At 39.4% G+C, this 13,701-nt stretch overlaps 1 protein-coding gene across 1 annotated transcript in view; it reads left to right on the top strand.

Moving 5' to 3' along the window:
• Positions 1-13,701, top strand: part of LOC111577326 (axin-2-like) — a 95,911-nt gene that overhangs the window by 25,286 nt on the left and 56,924 nt on the right. Inside the window, exons 2-4 of the mRNA XM_035954331.2 lie at positions 4,286-4,462; positions 4,652-4,706; positions 11,055-11,173. The gene's annotated coding sequence lies outside the window, so the exon portion shown is untranslated. The remainder of the gene's footprint in view (positions 1-4,285; positions 4,463-4,651; positions 4,707-11,054; positions 11,174-13,701) is intronic.

Below are 13,701 nucleotides of genomic sequence, written 5' to 3'. Positions count from 1 at the left end.
TACGCCTGTCATGGATTATGTGTACAGGCAATACATCTCCTTGAAGAAGAAAGGAGGAAAAAAAAGATCAAAGATGTTCTTACAATCACCTCTAAGTGGATATGGGAGGTGGAAGGGTTTGTGTGTGTTTGCATCCCACATATGTTTTATGGGTGATGCAGATAGTCAACAAAAATGCCTTTTTACTTTGCTGACATCATAATCAGTTTCCTCCCCTTATTATACACTTATCTGCAATATTAATCGTTTTTTTGGATTCTGCTGCAGTCTGGAACATTTAAAGGTCTCACACAGTTGACAGAATGAAACAAGATGTAGATTTTACCTAAAGGAGACAAATAATAACACCAGAGAGCCATATTGCCATATTTGCTCATTTGTTTGTGTGTGTGTTTATGTGTGTGTGTGAGTGTGTGAGGATTTGAAGCTGTCACTTTGTAATTACCTCAGCAAATACAGGCTTGGAGAGAGTTGACTGAAGTCTTCCAGTTGGACAGCCCTGGGAGAAAATGAGAAGTGACAGGCCACATAACATAGCGTGGGACGTAAATAACTTTTACCCCCCTTTCTCTTCTCTCCTCTCTCTCTTCGTCATAGAAACATGGGTGATACCTCAAGGATTTTGAAAGAGAGAGGAGGGAGAGAGATGAGCTGAAACGAGAGAATATCCCTCGCTTTCATCTTTAGAAGAAATCTCTGACATCCTCTCTCACTTGCTTTGATGAAAGTCTTTGGTTTTTTGGTGTTTTATCCTCTTACACGAGGTGTATGTATTATAGCCTTACGTCGCACACGCGTGTTGTGATGAACGCTGCCATGCACTGATACCGTTTTCTCAGCAGAATGTGTGTAGGTGGCATGAGGAATCTTTGCTTTGTTTGTGTGTGTGAGGGACTTTTCTTCAGCGTTGGAGGGCCTGAATTTTTTTTTAAATTCTGCATAAAGTACAAAAAAAAAAAAAAGTCCAGTAGGTTTTTGTTGTAGCCTGCCAGCAGCCGCTTGCCCTCATTTTGTTGTCCGGGACTTCCTTCACTCTCCTTTGTTGCTTTGAGCTGCAGGCAGGTTGTTATAGAGACACTGTTGTTGCAGCTTGTTGGTCTGTCAGGCATTGATCACTGAAGAAACACTTCCACATCATGAGGACTAATGATGTCTTTAGCCAACCCATACATGCACACATATGCACATAAATATATATAATCTATACACTGCTTAATCCTCATTAGGGTTGCAGGGGGGCTGGAGTCTGTCCCAGGTGACTTAGAGCGAAGGCAGGCGACACCCTGGACAAATCACTAGTCTATCACAGGACTACACAACAAGTTCACATTCACAACTACAGACAATTTAGAGTTACCAATTAACTCAGCACCTGTTTTTGGATTGTAGGAGGAAGCTGGAGAAGCCGGAGAAAAGTCACGCTGCACAGATGGAACATGCAAAGATACATATATATATATATATATATATATATATATATATATATATATATATATATATATATATATATATATATATATATATATATATATATATATATATATATATATATATATATATATATATATATACACACACACACATGACATCCTTTAATGTTCCTGCCTCTGGCTCTATACCACCAGTGTCTTTCCTTTCTTCCGTCCTTCTTGCACCTCCACCACTGAGTCTGGCTTGAGTCCAGCTATAGATTGTTAATTACAGTTTGTACGTGATGCACGGTCTCGCCTCCAAATACTACAGCAGTGTTCTTTGGCAGACATCAAAGTGTCGGTGTTTCATTCCACGGGGATTAGTGATGGTAGTGTGAGATAATGCCCCTGCCTGCTTGCCGAATTAAACGCCCATGGCTGGGCGAAGGTACTGAGAATGTAATGAACACACAATGACATAGGAAGTCTCAAACAATGGAAAGAGACTGACCAATGCTACAAACACAGCGAGACTCACAGAAAAATATGTGAATCATGATTAAACATTCGAGCAAACTCTCATCCCTTTCATCTAAATCCTCCCAGAAAGAAAAAAAAAAACTATACATTGGTCAGTATGTCCACAGAGATCCACACTGTCCTTCACTCATCTCTCATCTTTCACCCCCGTGGCAAATTGGATTTTTAAACGGCTCGTTTTTTGATCATTCCCCCGGACTCATAATTGACTGTGGTTTTTTGCTCTCGCTGTCTGTTTTCCCTCTTTTTTTGTCTGTCTCACCAGCAAACTTAATGAAAAAAAGAATTGGTAAAAAACATTCAAAAAAAGAAAAAATAGATAAAAAGAGCAGTCTCTATAGCAACTCTCGCCATGATTTGTACAAAGGACAAATGACAAGTGTTTAAAGGGCTGCGGGGCGTTTTAATGTTCGGTTTGTGTTTTCTCTCGTCAACGGAGAAGGTCTCTGGAGACAGCAGGAAAAACAGCCATGAAAGGAAAATTACAGAGACAGACAGAGGGAGAGGCCGAGGGAGGGAGAGCGATAGAAGCTCGTCCTTGGTGATCAATGCTTGTGCTATTGTCTGTTCTGTTTCTTTGTCCACAAGGACGAAGGCAGAGGAGAGGAGGCAAGTGATGCATATAAACAGGGTTTAGGGCCCTTAAATCAAATGTCTGACCACAAGCTGGGTGCAGAAGTATCTGCACTGCTGCTGGTGTGTAGGTGTTTTCTGTGTGTCATGCATGTACAGGGCACACTGTATATGTACTTTAAGGCATCTCATAGCTTTAGTGGCTGTTTCCAGGCTATTAAAACCACAGACTGTATATAAAAGAGAGATGTAGCCACAGTAGCGTTACCCACTGGTTTGTGGACAACCATTTTGAAGCCTCAAATTTGGAGTTTTGTCATCGTGATCTTTTGAAACCAGATGTAAAGGGCAAGATCTGACTGACAGCGCAAGAACACTAAGCTCAGATAGTCTCCTCTTAAAACAAACCCTCTTTAATAACCAGTTTTACTCTAAATTGACACCTTTCTGTAGTGAAGGGGACCTGAAGCTACTGATTGAGACCATAAACAAACTAGCAAAAGGTTTACTGAGGTAATAAATCAAAAGAGTATTTCGGTCATTTACACATAGACTTCTATACAATCAGATTTCCTTTTGCAACCTGAACAGTTGCCCCCTGCTGGACATTAGAAAAAACTAATTAAAATGGAAACAACAGAAATGATTTAAGAAAATCTACAGTATGTGGAGCCACATTTTTTTCCAGTATTGGTGACTTGATAAAGTGTTGTACATGTTGAGTCCTGTTTTGTGTGCGTGTGTGTGTTCAATTCTTGTTCTGTCCTGTAAAAACTTTATATTGCTGTAAAAATACACACACAGTGAACCAAAATGCAATAGGAGCAAAAACAAAAAACACCAAGAAATTGCATGGAGTTATGAAGTTTAAAGGGTGCAACTAACATATGATGACCACAGAAAGAAAAGTCGAGTCAAACACTGTATAAGATTTTAATAAAATGAATAAAAAAAGGAGCCCTGTTAGGCCATGTTATAGTTGCTGAGAAAGTGTAACCTGCATCATTTATGTGATTATTTCTGCTTTTCACGGGCTTTAAAATGTGTCTTGCTTACTGACAACACTATAATCCTCTGCTGTGTTTGTTGTCATGACATCCTCATCATTTGTCTGACATGCTTCTTCAGTCTGCAGGCTGTCATTCACTACTGCTTCCTGCTTTTCTTTCTCCATAAATACGCCGTGTATATGCTGTATGTATGTGTATGTGTGTTTGTGGTTGGGGTTGAGGACAAGGGAAAAAGAGGCAGATGGACATATGGACAGAGACAGAGACGTGACCTTTATGTGTCCTTGTGAACTGGTTTAACAGCGTACATGGTGGTAACGGAAAGAAAGGTGCAGATAAGGATAGTGAGGGGAAGAGGGGGAGTCAGAGGGAGATAGTGAAAGAGGCAAAGATTTTTTTAAAAAGGGCATACGGGAGAAAAAGGAAAACACACCAAAAAAACTGAAAGAGAGCCACAGCAGCCAGACAAACGCCTCTCTCCACCTGTAATCACCTCCTGCAGGTCAGCCTCTGCCTCGCCTCACCACAATCCTCCAACTAACACCGAGCCAAGCCATCAAACGGCTATCTCCTCTTCTCCTACCCCCCCTCTCTCTTTTCTCTTCTTTCTCTTTACACAGACAGAAAAAGACCTTGATGTTTTTCCAATAATTGGCAGCAGAGGTTGACTTTTTTCTCCACTCCCCCCCCTCTCTTTTTCTGTTTATCTTTTTCTCCTCTTTTTTTTTTGCTCTTCCTCTTCCTTTTTAGAGATGAATAGTTGGCCCAGGATCAAAGGCAGACCCCAACCGGCCACTCTGACCACCACAAAGGGGCGTTGGGCGCTGGCCTGGGTCCAGGTGCTACACATGGCCACATAGCCGTGGACAAGCCATGCAGATGGGGCCTCCTCCGTTGCCTCCAACCCCCAACTGCTGCATCAGAGAGGTCAGTGGCTAAAGTATCAGAGCGTGTGCTTCCTGTAAGATGATCCAGTCTTGTGCAATTGATTCCCTTTTGTTCCCATCTGTCTTTTTTCTTCTGTTTCTCCCCAGTCACATTGTTTACTTCCTGTGTCTTTGTTTCTTTCCACACTTACCTTCTCCTGTGACCCGCTCTGTCTTTGCTGCTCCACAGAGCCGATCTCAGAGAGGTTTGGCGGCCTGTTGCGGCGAGAACAGAACCAGCCGAGGTAAACTTTTTGCCCCCACAGACAGAACCATGTGTAAATGTTGGAGAAGACCAGACTAGTCGAACACCCGCACACCCCCGCCCTCCTACCCCTTGTTTAAATATATAAGTGCTGCAGCCAAGTCCGATGTGGCGGAGGCCAGAACAAATAAATTTTTGCAGAGGATACCAAAAAGTGGGATAGATAAAACAAATGAACAAGCCCTCGTAGTCCAAATATATATGCAACACCCAGCTTGCTTTTCAACTCCTTCAGCTGACACGTTTGCAGAATTTCTCTGAGGATGACAATGTGACTGAGTCAGAGCAGGACAGTTGCACTTTTGATTTACAGGCCAACTGTGAGTCACTTTAGTATTTTAACAAGTGATGTGTCGGTGTGCACATCAAAAACATTATTCCTCATGGTCAGAACCTTGCTTAACAAATGAAAATACACTTTCCATCTGTATTACAGTTGGCAAAGTTGTAATATATTGATATATTATATGCCTCTACATCATTTGCAAGTTCTTGGATCCATATTTTCTTGATCAAATCTTGAAAAAAATCTAAACGGGAATCTACCAATTAACCTTTAGTTTGCAAAGTTTTCACTGTTTTGATACATGAAAGTCATAGTTTTTGCATTTTGCAGATACTCTCACTTTCCTGAGAAACTCACACATACTGTTAAGTTCAACAGCAAAATATATGAGCAAAAGTGAGATAAGTTGTAATTTTACTAAACATAACATGGCGCAATCTTTCATTTGGATAAGGATTTTGGGAATATACAATTGTCTGCAACCAGCATCCAAGATGTAAAAGGACAGACATAAATTTTTGGAGAGTGGGAAAAAAAAAAAAAAGACACTGGCAGTATTTTTCCATACTCTGCATGCTGTCATGCAGGAATCCCTGGCTTCAGCCATATGTTTAAGATTAGATGTACTCTTTTGTTAGACGAGAACACAGTCAACAAGGTCCTGCTGCTTTCCCGCTGGTCATGATTCAACCTGGCCCTGTCCACACCCTCTCCTTATGGTCTTAATTCTATTAAACACTATGATATCACAACATTTAGAGCATGAATGGAGGCATGAATCATATTCTTGCTAAGGTTAGCTGACATATGCATGTTCAGTTATGGACATGTATGTGTTTCGACTGTGGTTGAGGGAAGTAAAAGGTCAGGATGAGGTAAAAAGTTGCGTTTTATTCAAAGGCAAGGGTTTGTTTTAACTTTGTACCAATGAATGCACAACTACTTCCCAGCTGTTTTCATTTATTATGAAAGAGTAGTCCAACAAATAAAATCAAAAGTGACTGATTGAGCAATTAAAGTTTCATTATTTGAATTTTTGGCCACTTGGGGACAGCAGAACATGCTCAAAACAAAACAAAAAATGATATCATCAGCTTGTAAAGTTTATGACTAATGGGTTAAAAACAACAAACAAACAAACAAAAAACACTTGCTATTTACACATCCAGCTGCAAAGGTGCAACATTTCTGTTTTTCTATCCATCTAAAATATGCAAATGCTTCTGTTAACTTTTGTTTGGTCTGTAAAAGATACATTTTCGTTATTGAATTATATATTTGTTTATAATTGAGGAAATAAATAGAAAGTTTTTTATTTGTATAAATTATTAATATAAATTAATATACAGCAAACAGTAAAGTCCAAATATTGCACAAGCTTGTGGCAGGCTTCATAATTCTGCTTTTAATTGCATTTCTAGTAAAATATTATCTTTATTTTTCATTTAATTAGCTGCTAGTCTTGCATTGCCAGACCTGGCTCCATATGACTGTGTCAATAATGAAGAATGGTCTGACTGCACCTGATCAGATTGTTCCTATTTATTTAAACTAATCACAATGATGTTGGTGCATATATGAATGGAGGTGAGCACTGTCATCAGAATGACTAATTCACCAAAAGAACCACACAGGGCTACCTTATTGCATGATCTAAATCTTCATCAAAACGTGACATTTTCAGCATGCAGGCTGCTGTTCAGAAGTTGTTATTTTGAAGAAAGTAACATGCGTGAAAGAGGAGGAAAAGGCCATGGGAAATGTGCTGTGGAAAAGGCAGGTTTATACCCAAAGTCTACATTTAGACTAATTTGCTGACTACAGAAAAAAAACACAGCTGGTTGGTGTTACCTGTCGACAAGCTGCTAGCTGGTGTTTGCAGACTTCACTAAGTATTATTATGTCATGTCATACGAAGTACTTCTGTTGACTACACATATATGATTATTAGTTTTATTTCAGATTGAAAGTTGCAGTTAGCTTGTGTGAAACCTGTTGTGCTAGGTTACCTTTGCAACTGAGATGCTATTTGATTCACAAAACAACACTGTTCAGTTATCAGTTATCATTTTATTGTAATTTATGTTGCTTGCCCTGTAAAGCACTTTGACTTGAAAGTGCCATATAAATAAAAGTTATTATTATATTAGTTATCTACTGTAACTGAGGAATATAACCAATATTAGCATGCTAAAATGCTCACAGTGGCATTGCTGACATGCTAATTTTTACCAAGTTTACTATTTACCATCTTAGTTTCACATACTAACATTTGACAGTAAACACAGTGGAGCTAAAGCTGATGAGAATATGTAATTGACTACCAGGGCCATTGCGAGCTATATTGCTAACACTACTAACACTTTTTGAGGCAGATACTTACTGAAGACAAAAAAGCTGTCTTATAGAAGGTGAAATTGGCTGTGTAATATACTTAAAGGAAAATCACCCAAATTAAACAGGAATATTGGAGCTTTAATGCCCAAACAAGACCCACTCACAGGGTCATGCCAGAAGACTGAGGCTGTAGTATTAAGCCATATTCTGCTAATAAAATGACTAAATGTGAAATAATGACAAAACCTGCACACCATTCTCTACTGGACTCCACTGTAACTGACATAAATCATAGCAGACCACTGCCTCTATTCTCTCTGATGGACAGATAAAGACTTTTTATACGTCAAATCTTCAGAGACTGGGTGTTTGATACTGAAAAGACAGCATTACTTTAAAGCAGCACTAATAAATATTGATGCATTAAAAGATCAAGTGCATTTATAAAGAGGTCGGTCATCGTGACAAACCCACAGATAACTTCCACCATCTCTGCCATCCTCAGCTCTATAGGCTGAATCCTTTAGCTTTGGCTGTGCAGCCTGTTTTCTGCAGCCAGCTGTATTCAACAAAAAGGACTAGATAAGAATCTAGTGGAGCATTAAGCAGCTAAAGATCCAAATATATGTCCCTTTTTGTAAATAATGAGTCACTTTAATAAAATTAAGTGTTTTGCCATGTTGAAGTAGCTTAGCTTGCTCTATTCAAATCAATCAAAATCCAGAAGCAAATTAGGATGCTACCATCTGTCGAGTACAATACCTTTTCAGCCACGAACAGGGACATCTATTAACAATGTATTGACTCAACAACCAAAAAGAAGTGATTAAAGCAGATTTCTATCATATGAATTGGGAAGTGAGAGAACAGAGAATCTGTAAACACTATAAAATAGCGCAATCCGATACTGAGGTCCACTTTCTCTTCTTCTGTCTACTGTCAGGAAAAAAGCTTCTTAGGCCAGGTTACAGTAGCAGACCCAACATATGATAAAATTCCACCATATTAGTGTATTTTATTGATAGCAAACTTAGAGTTTCATCATGTACTTACGTCACCATATTTCATATGTTTATCAAACCTTTTAGATGTGGGTTAATTGCATGTGATAGTATTTGATTAAATAATGAGATTTCCTGTTTATTCAATGTTATTGCTTGTGTTTTGCTTTGGCAACATACAAATGAAACACATTGAATTGAAACTGAATATTAAATAGATTTGGAGCAAATGCAAACTTAGCCAACTTTTTCTCATTCCCAGAGTGGCCATTGCTGCCGTTTTGTCAAAGCGTCTGAGAGATACGCACGATTTAGCGTCAATGCTACCCACATCAATACTTGATGCCGACAGAGGAGTTTTTCCAGTTTACCCGCGTATTGAGGTGTGAAGGGTGGAGAGGACATAAGGCACAGGGATCAGACTCAGGAAACTAAGATTTGTGTCCTGTAATTATTTTTCACTAGGTTTGATTAACTTTTTGACTTTAGTGTCTTTTCACTCACTGTTTGGTAAAGTTTAGGCTCCAAAAGCACATAGCAGAATTTAGAGACCAAAACTGCTTGATAAAGGTTAATGGCCAGTTCTTGTGTTCCACATGTATGTTCGCAAACCGATAAGCAGACAGCCATGCATAAAAGAACAAACGGGGAAACTGCGGCTACCTACAGACTGGACTCTTGTGTGTAGAGCAAAGTATGTGAGCATAGCACAGGATATCTGGAGAAATTAGGACTTCTTACTTTGTTTGGGTTTCTTCAAGGGAAAACATGCACAAATGAAAGCTCATCCAAAGTCCGGCAGCAACTACTTAAATCAAAACTCTTTAATTAATGAAATATAAAGGTGTGGATAATGGTGAATCTCCGACCACAGTCTCTTCGCATACCAAACATTGTATAAAGCACCACTTGTTTTGCTGGCTTGTAGTCGATGAACTTGTAGTGTGTACAATGTGTGCAGATTTGGGTGGATGGCAAAATTTACATCACATGTACCCTTAAGAAAATATCGCGGTTTGGGTTAAAATACACTCTTTTACAATTATAATCACATGTTTCAAGGCAACATCTCACTTCCAATAAAGGAGCGAAAGTGACAACGTCAGCGAAGACAATTTGGCTATGGACCCATGGCAACTATTTCTGATGGTCAGGCATCATTGATGGGTCTACTGGACGACCCTACACATTGAAAAATGTCACTAAATGGTTACTAGTGCATTCAAATATGACACCATATCAGCTGTATATGACAAATGGTGCTTAGCTCACTACAATATCCAAGTGGTAGACCAACACTTTGTACATCTCAAGTCAAAGTAGGGTATAAACATTTTTCTAGGCTGTGCAGCCCCATAGACTGCACCCAATATTATGAAGTAAATGTGAAAAACCGTGGGAAAAAATAGCTAAAACTGATAATAGTATCAGGAGATCACACAGATTTGGAAAAATATCATGTTTCCCAATCTTTACATCTGACTGAAAGTAAGAACAAAAATTTCAATCATTGCTAGTTGCTTTGAATGGACTTGAAAGTATGAGGATATGTGAGCCGTCCACTGTATAGTGAAGGTAATGCTAACCCCTGCAGCGTGGAGGTAAATAAAGCCGACTAAATGAAACAACATGACAGACTTAATATGACCGCTGTGGAAAAAGCAGTTAGCTCCAACACAGATAATGGCCCACTTAACACAGAGAGCTTACTAATTAAAAGAGCAGAAAAAATGATAATGCACTAACCTAAATAGGGTCAACTGGTTGGTTGTTTAGCTTCAGTGGTAACTTCTTAGCTGTTAGAAAATTATGAGCAAAGAAGGCTGATGTTGTTTTTCTGTAATAATGGGCATTATTTTCACTTTTATGTGTTCCTCCTACAGAGAAAATAGGCCTGATCTCTCCCTTTGTGGTTGCTCCAACTGCTCACTTCCACCACCCACACAACACATTTTCCCAGGCAACAATGTTCCTCCAAAGTTTACACACAATAAATAACGATATGCCCAAAGCAGTTAGCAGTGGCCCCGCTCTCCGTTTCCTGGCTGGAGTTGAAATGAAATGGTAATTTTGACTTGAGGAGGATTTCAAAGGGATGGCCTCTACTTTTCATCTTGGTGCATACCACGAGCTCGCCGACACATTCACGCTGGGATTTGAGAAGAAAAAAAAAGGAGAAGAGAGAGAGAGGGAGAGAGAGAGAGAGAGAGAGAAAAGCTGAATTTTAAGTTTTTCTATGAACTTCCTTCTTTCTTTTTTCTGCCATCTCCCCACAGAAAAAGAGATGTAACGTTTGCTGAGATCTCTCCCCCAGATGGACAGCATTTATATAAACAACCACCCCCGGTTCAGGGAACGTTTGATTGATGTGTCATTGTCCAAAGATTGTTTCCAGGCATTTGAATAGATAATTCAGAGCATTTGATGTAGACATTTTTCTTCAGAGGGCCAAAGGTCAGTTGTGGGGGTAGAGCAAGGGTGTCCTCTATCTCCTGTTCTATTTTTGCATCCAAGGCTCCAACCAGCCTGTCTGCTTTTCACAGGGGAGATTGACTGACACTTGAATCACTCTTCTGCTCAAGATTACAACGTGGTTTTCCAAAACTCCATCTGAGATCTGCCTGAAAAACTCTGTTATGCAAAATACCTTTGTCTGGAAACAAAAGACCACAACACTGTATGAATGTGTCTATTTGTTTTCTAGGTCGGCCCTGCAGTCCGAGATTGGAGCGAGACCAAAGGTAGCAGCCGAAGCATTGGCCGGGAACTCCATTATCTCGGCGACAAGTGAATAAGAAATGGAATTAAAACACCCGAAACAAGGTCTGGCACACCTCGGCAGCACTGGCTCCCATGTACATAACACAAAACCCACTCTGAGAGTCAAAACAGCCTCCCACTCTGTTCACTGCCTTACTCACCCAGCAGCCACTTTCCCGGCCGATTCATTGGCCTGATCGCGTTCCATTGTCAGTCAGCCATGAGGGAAGATGGCGAAAGCAGGGTGTGAAAAAAACAAAACAACAAAAACTACAGTGGTGTCTTCATTATCTCGTAGCTCCACGGCCCGTGAAGAAGGCCAGGGTTAATTGCTGTTGATTAGACGTCAGTACGCATGGCTGAGCGAGCATACAGATCTCAGTGAGGAGGCCACAGAGGGAGAAGGAGGGAAGGATGAGGTCGCTCGCACACAATGATGTGAAATCAGTGTCAAGTGTTCCTCCTCGGTGGGTTTAGCTGCTCGGGAAGCAGATAAGGAATGCAGATGAGGCAACACATATTTTATCTGCCTTTGTTTGTGGTTACTGTAGCCCTGTCAAGTTGTTTTTTTGGTGCTCAGTTTGAACATTTTCATGCCATGAAGGAAAGAACTGCCTCTGAAGACTATTTTTATACCTGTTTGTCTTTTTGGGAGATTATTGGATTAATCTAAAGTTGACCACTTTGTTTGAGTTAATTTTTGAGTTTTGAGCTTCATAAGTATATTTAGCAGCTATAAGACATTAAAACATTTCACCAGTAAGGAACATACAGCACTTAAAGTGTTTTTTACAATTTCTGGTGGTGAATCTGTGTGTTTTCTCTTGCATCTCACTCAGTGTACAAACCACCTTTTTATTTTGTGATCATTTGAAGTACTCCCACACTTCTGAAGCCTTGGATCTTTGGAAACTTTTACACTGAACAAAGTCTAACTCCACTGCAGCTGCTGTTTTCTCAAACTGTAGCACCAAGTTTGCCTCACCAATGACCAAAAACAAAAAACAGGGCACAACAATTATGATGTGATGTTGAAGATAAACTTTTGTTACAATAAATTGCTGCCATGTTAGCAACAAATGTAAAAACAATATTGATGTTGATACATTTTCAGCATCTTCCATCATGCCAACTAATGGCGGCAGCTGATAGAGCTTATTTATTATTGTTTCTGCTGTATGTAATATCTTAGTTCATCATTAGTATAAAAACTGTAGTGATATCAGTGCTGGGCTAATCTGTCAGTCAGTTGACCACTTTGGTATGGACTGAAGTATCTCAGTAAGTTTAGGTTGGATCAGGGCTGCAGAACACATCATTTCAGCATTGCGTGCAATGTGAAGTCTAATTGACTGAAACGCATCATGTACAAATGTTTTTACTGCTTAATATAGAACTCATACAGCTCTCATTTTCACTGACTAATCTACAAGAGAAGTTTGTCATTTACTCTGACTTTATTGACAAGACACAGGGTGTCTTGACACACAGACTCCACATGTTCACAGCAAAATGAGCAAAGAACACTGAAAAGGGTTTGCAAAAAGAAACACTAAGATGAAGACAGTACAAAATTTATGCAGAGAAACTCAACAAAAACAAAGATTCAACCACATAGTCTTGCAGTTGTTGCCACTAAACAAGGCAACGCGATTAATGTGTTTGTTTGACCATTTAAATCTGCACCACAAAGCTCAAGTGCAAAGCCAGATCTGAATGAAATACAAAGAAAAACTAAGTATTTTGGATGTTTTGTCACTTTATGAGAAAAGTTTAAAAGTTATTTTTCAGATTATTTAAAATCATTTTGTATTTTCAATACAGATGTGCCCCACTGCAAAACCCCTGCTATCATTCTACACGGATTAATTCTTTCCAAAACAGAGTTGTTCGTCATCTCGTAAAAAATTGCTGTATTTTCTCAAAACAAAATATCACATTGTCAGTTTTTCCATAATTTCATGTGAACCTATGGATTGATTGCTATTTATATTTGTGGGGATTTCTGTGATGCTCAGAAGATTAATGTTGATGAGTTTGTTCATCTCTTGATTCTTCTTCTAGTGCCACCATCAGGTCATTTACACACTTAACACAACACGATTGGATCGATTCCTAGGGAATGAATCCTACTGACCAACAACATCTCTTGCCTTTCCTCTTAACATCATTGTGATCACATTTATGGTTTTAGTCACTTTTTACAAAAAAAAAATAGTGGCTGCATTGTGCTCTTCTATGACTTTTTGTGCCATTATCTGCCCATAATCCTGTAACACCAGTGAGATTCCTGTCAGTCTCAACTATATTTTGTGTTTAGTGCTAATTAGGAAATGTTAACCTGCTGAGATGGTAAACATGGTAAATCTTGAATGAGCTAAACATTAGCATGTTAGCATGAAGTCAGAATGTAGCCTAAAGCACTGCTGTGTCTAAAAACAGCCTCACAGAGCTGCCAGCATGGCTGTGCATACGTCTTGGTAAGTGGTTGGACTGCACACAAGTCCAATTATACCCACCCAGCAAACAACATGCAAGTTTTTAAGTCAGCTGAGATAAATGTTCCGGCTCCGGTGAAATGTTCTGTAAAC

Source organism: Amphiprion ocellaris, chromosome 4, assembly GCF_022539595.1.
Source record: "Amphiprion ocellaris isolate individual 3 ecotype Okinawa chromosome 4, ASM2253959v1, whole genome shotgun sequence".
Classification (NCBI taxonomy): Eukaryota; Metazoa; Chordata; class Actinopteri; family Pomacentridae; genus Amphiprion; species Amphiprion ocellaris.
Note: the sequence above shows the minus strand (reverse complement) of the source record. Positions and strands in the feature narration are given on the sequence as shown.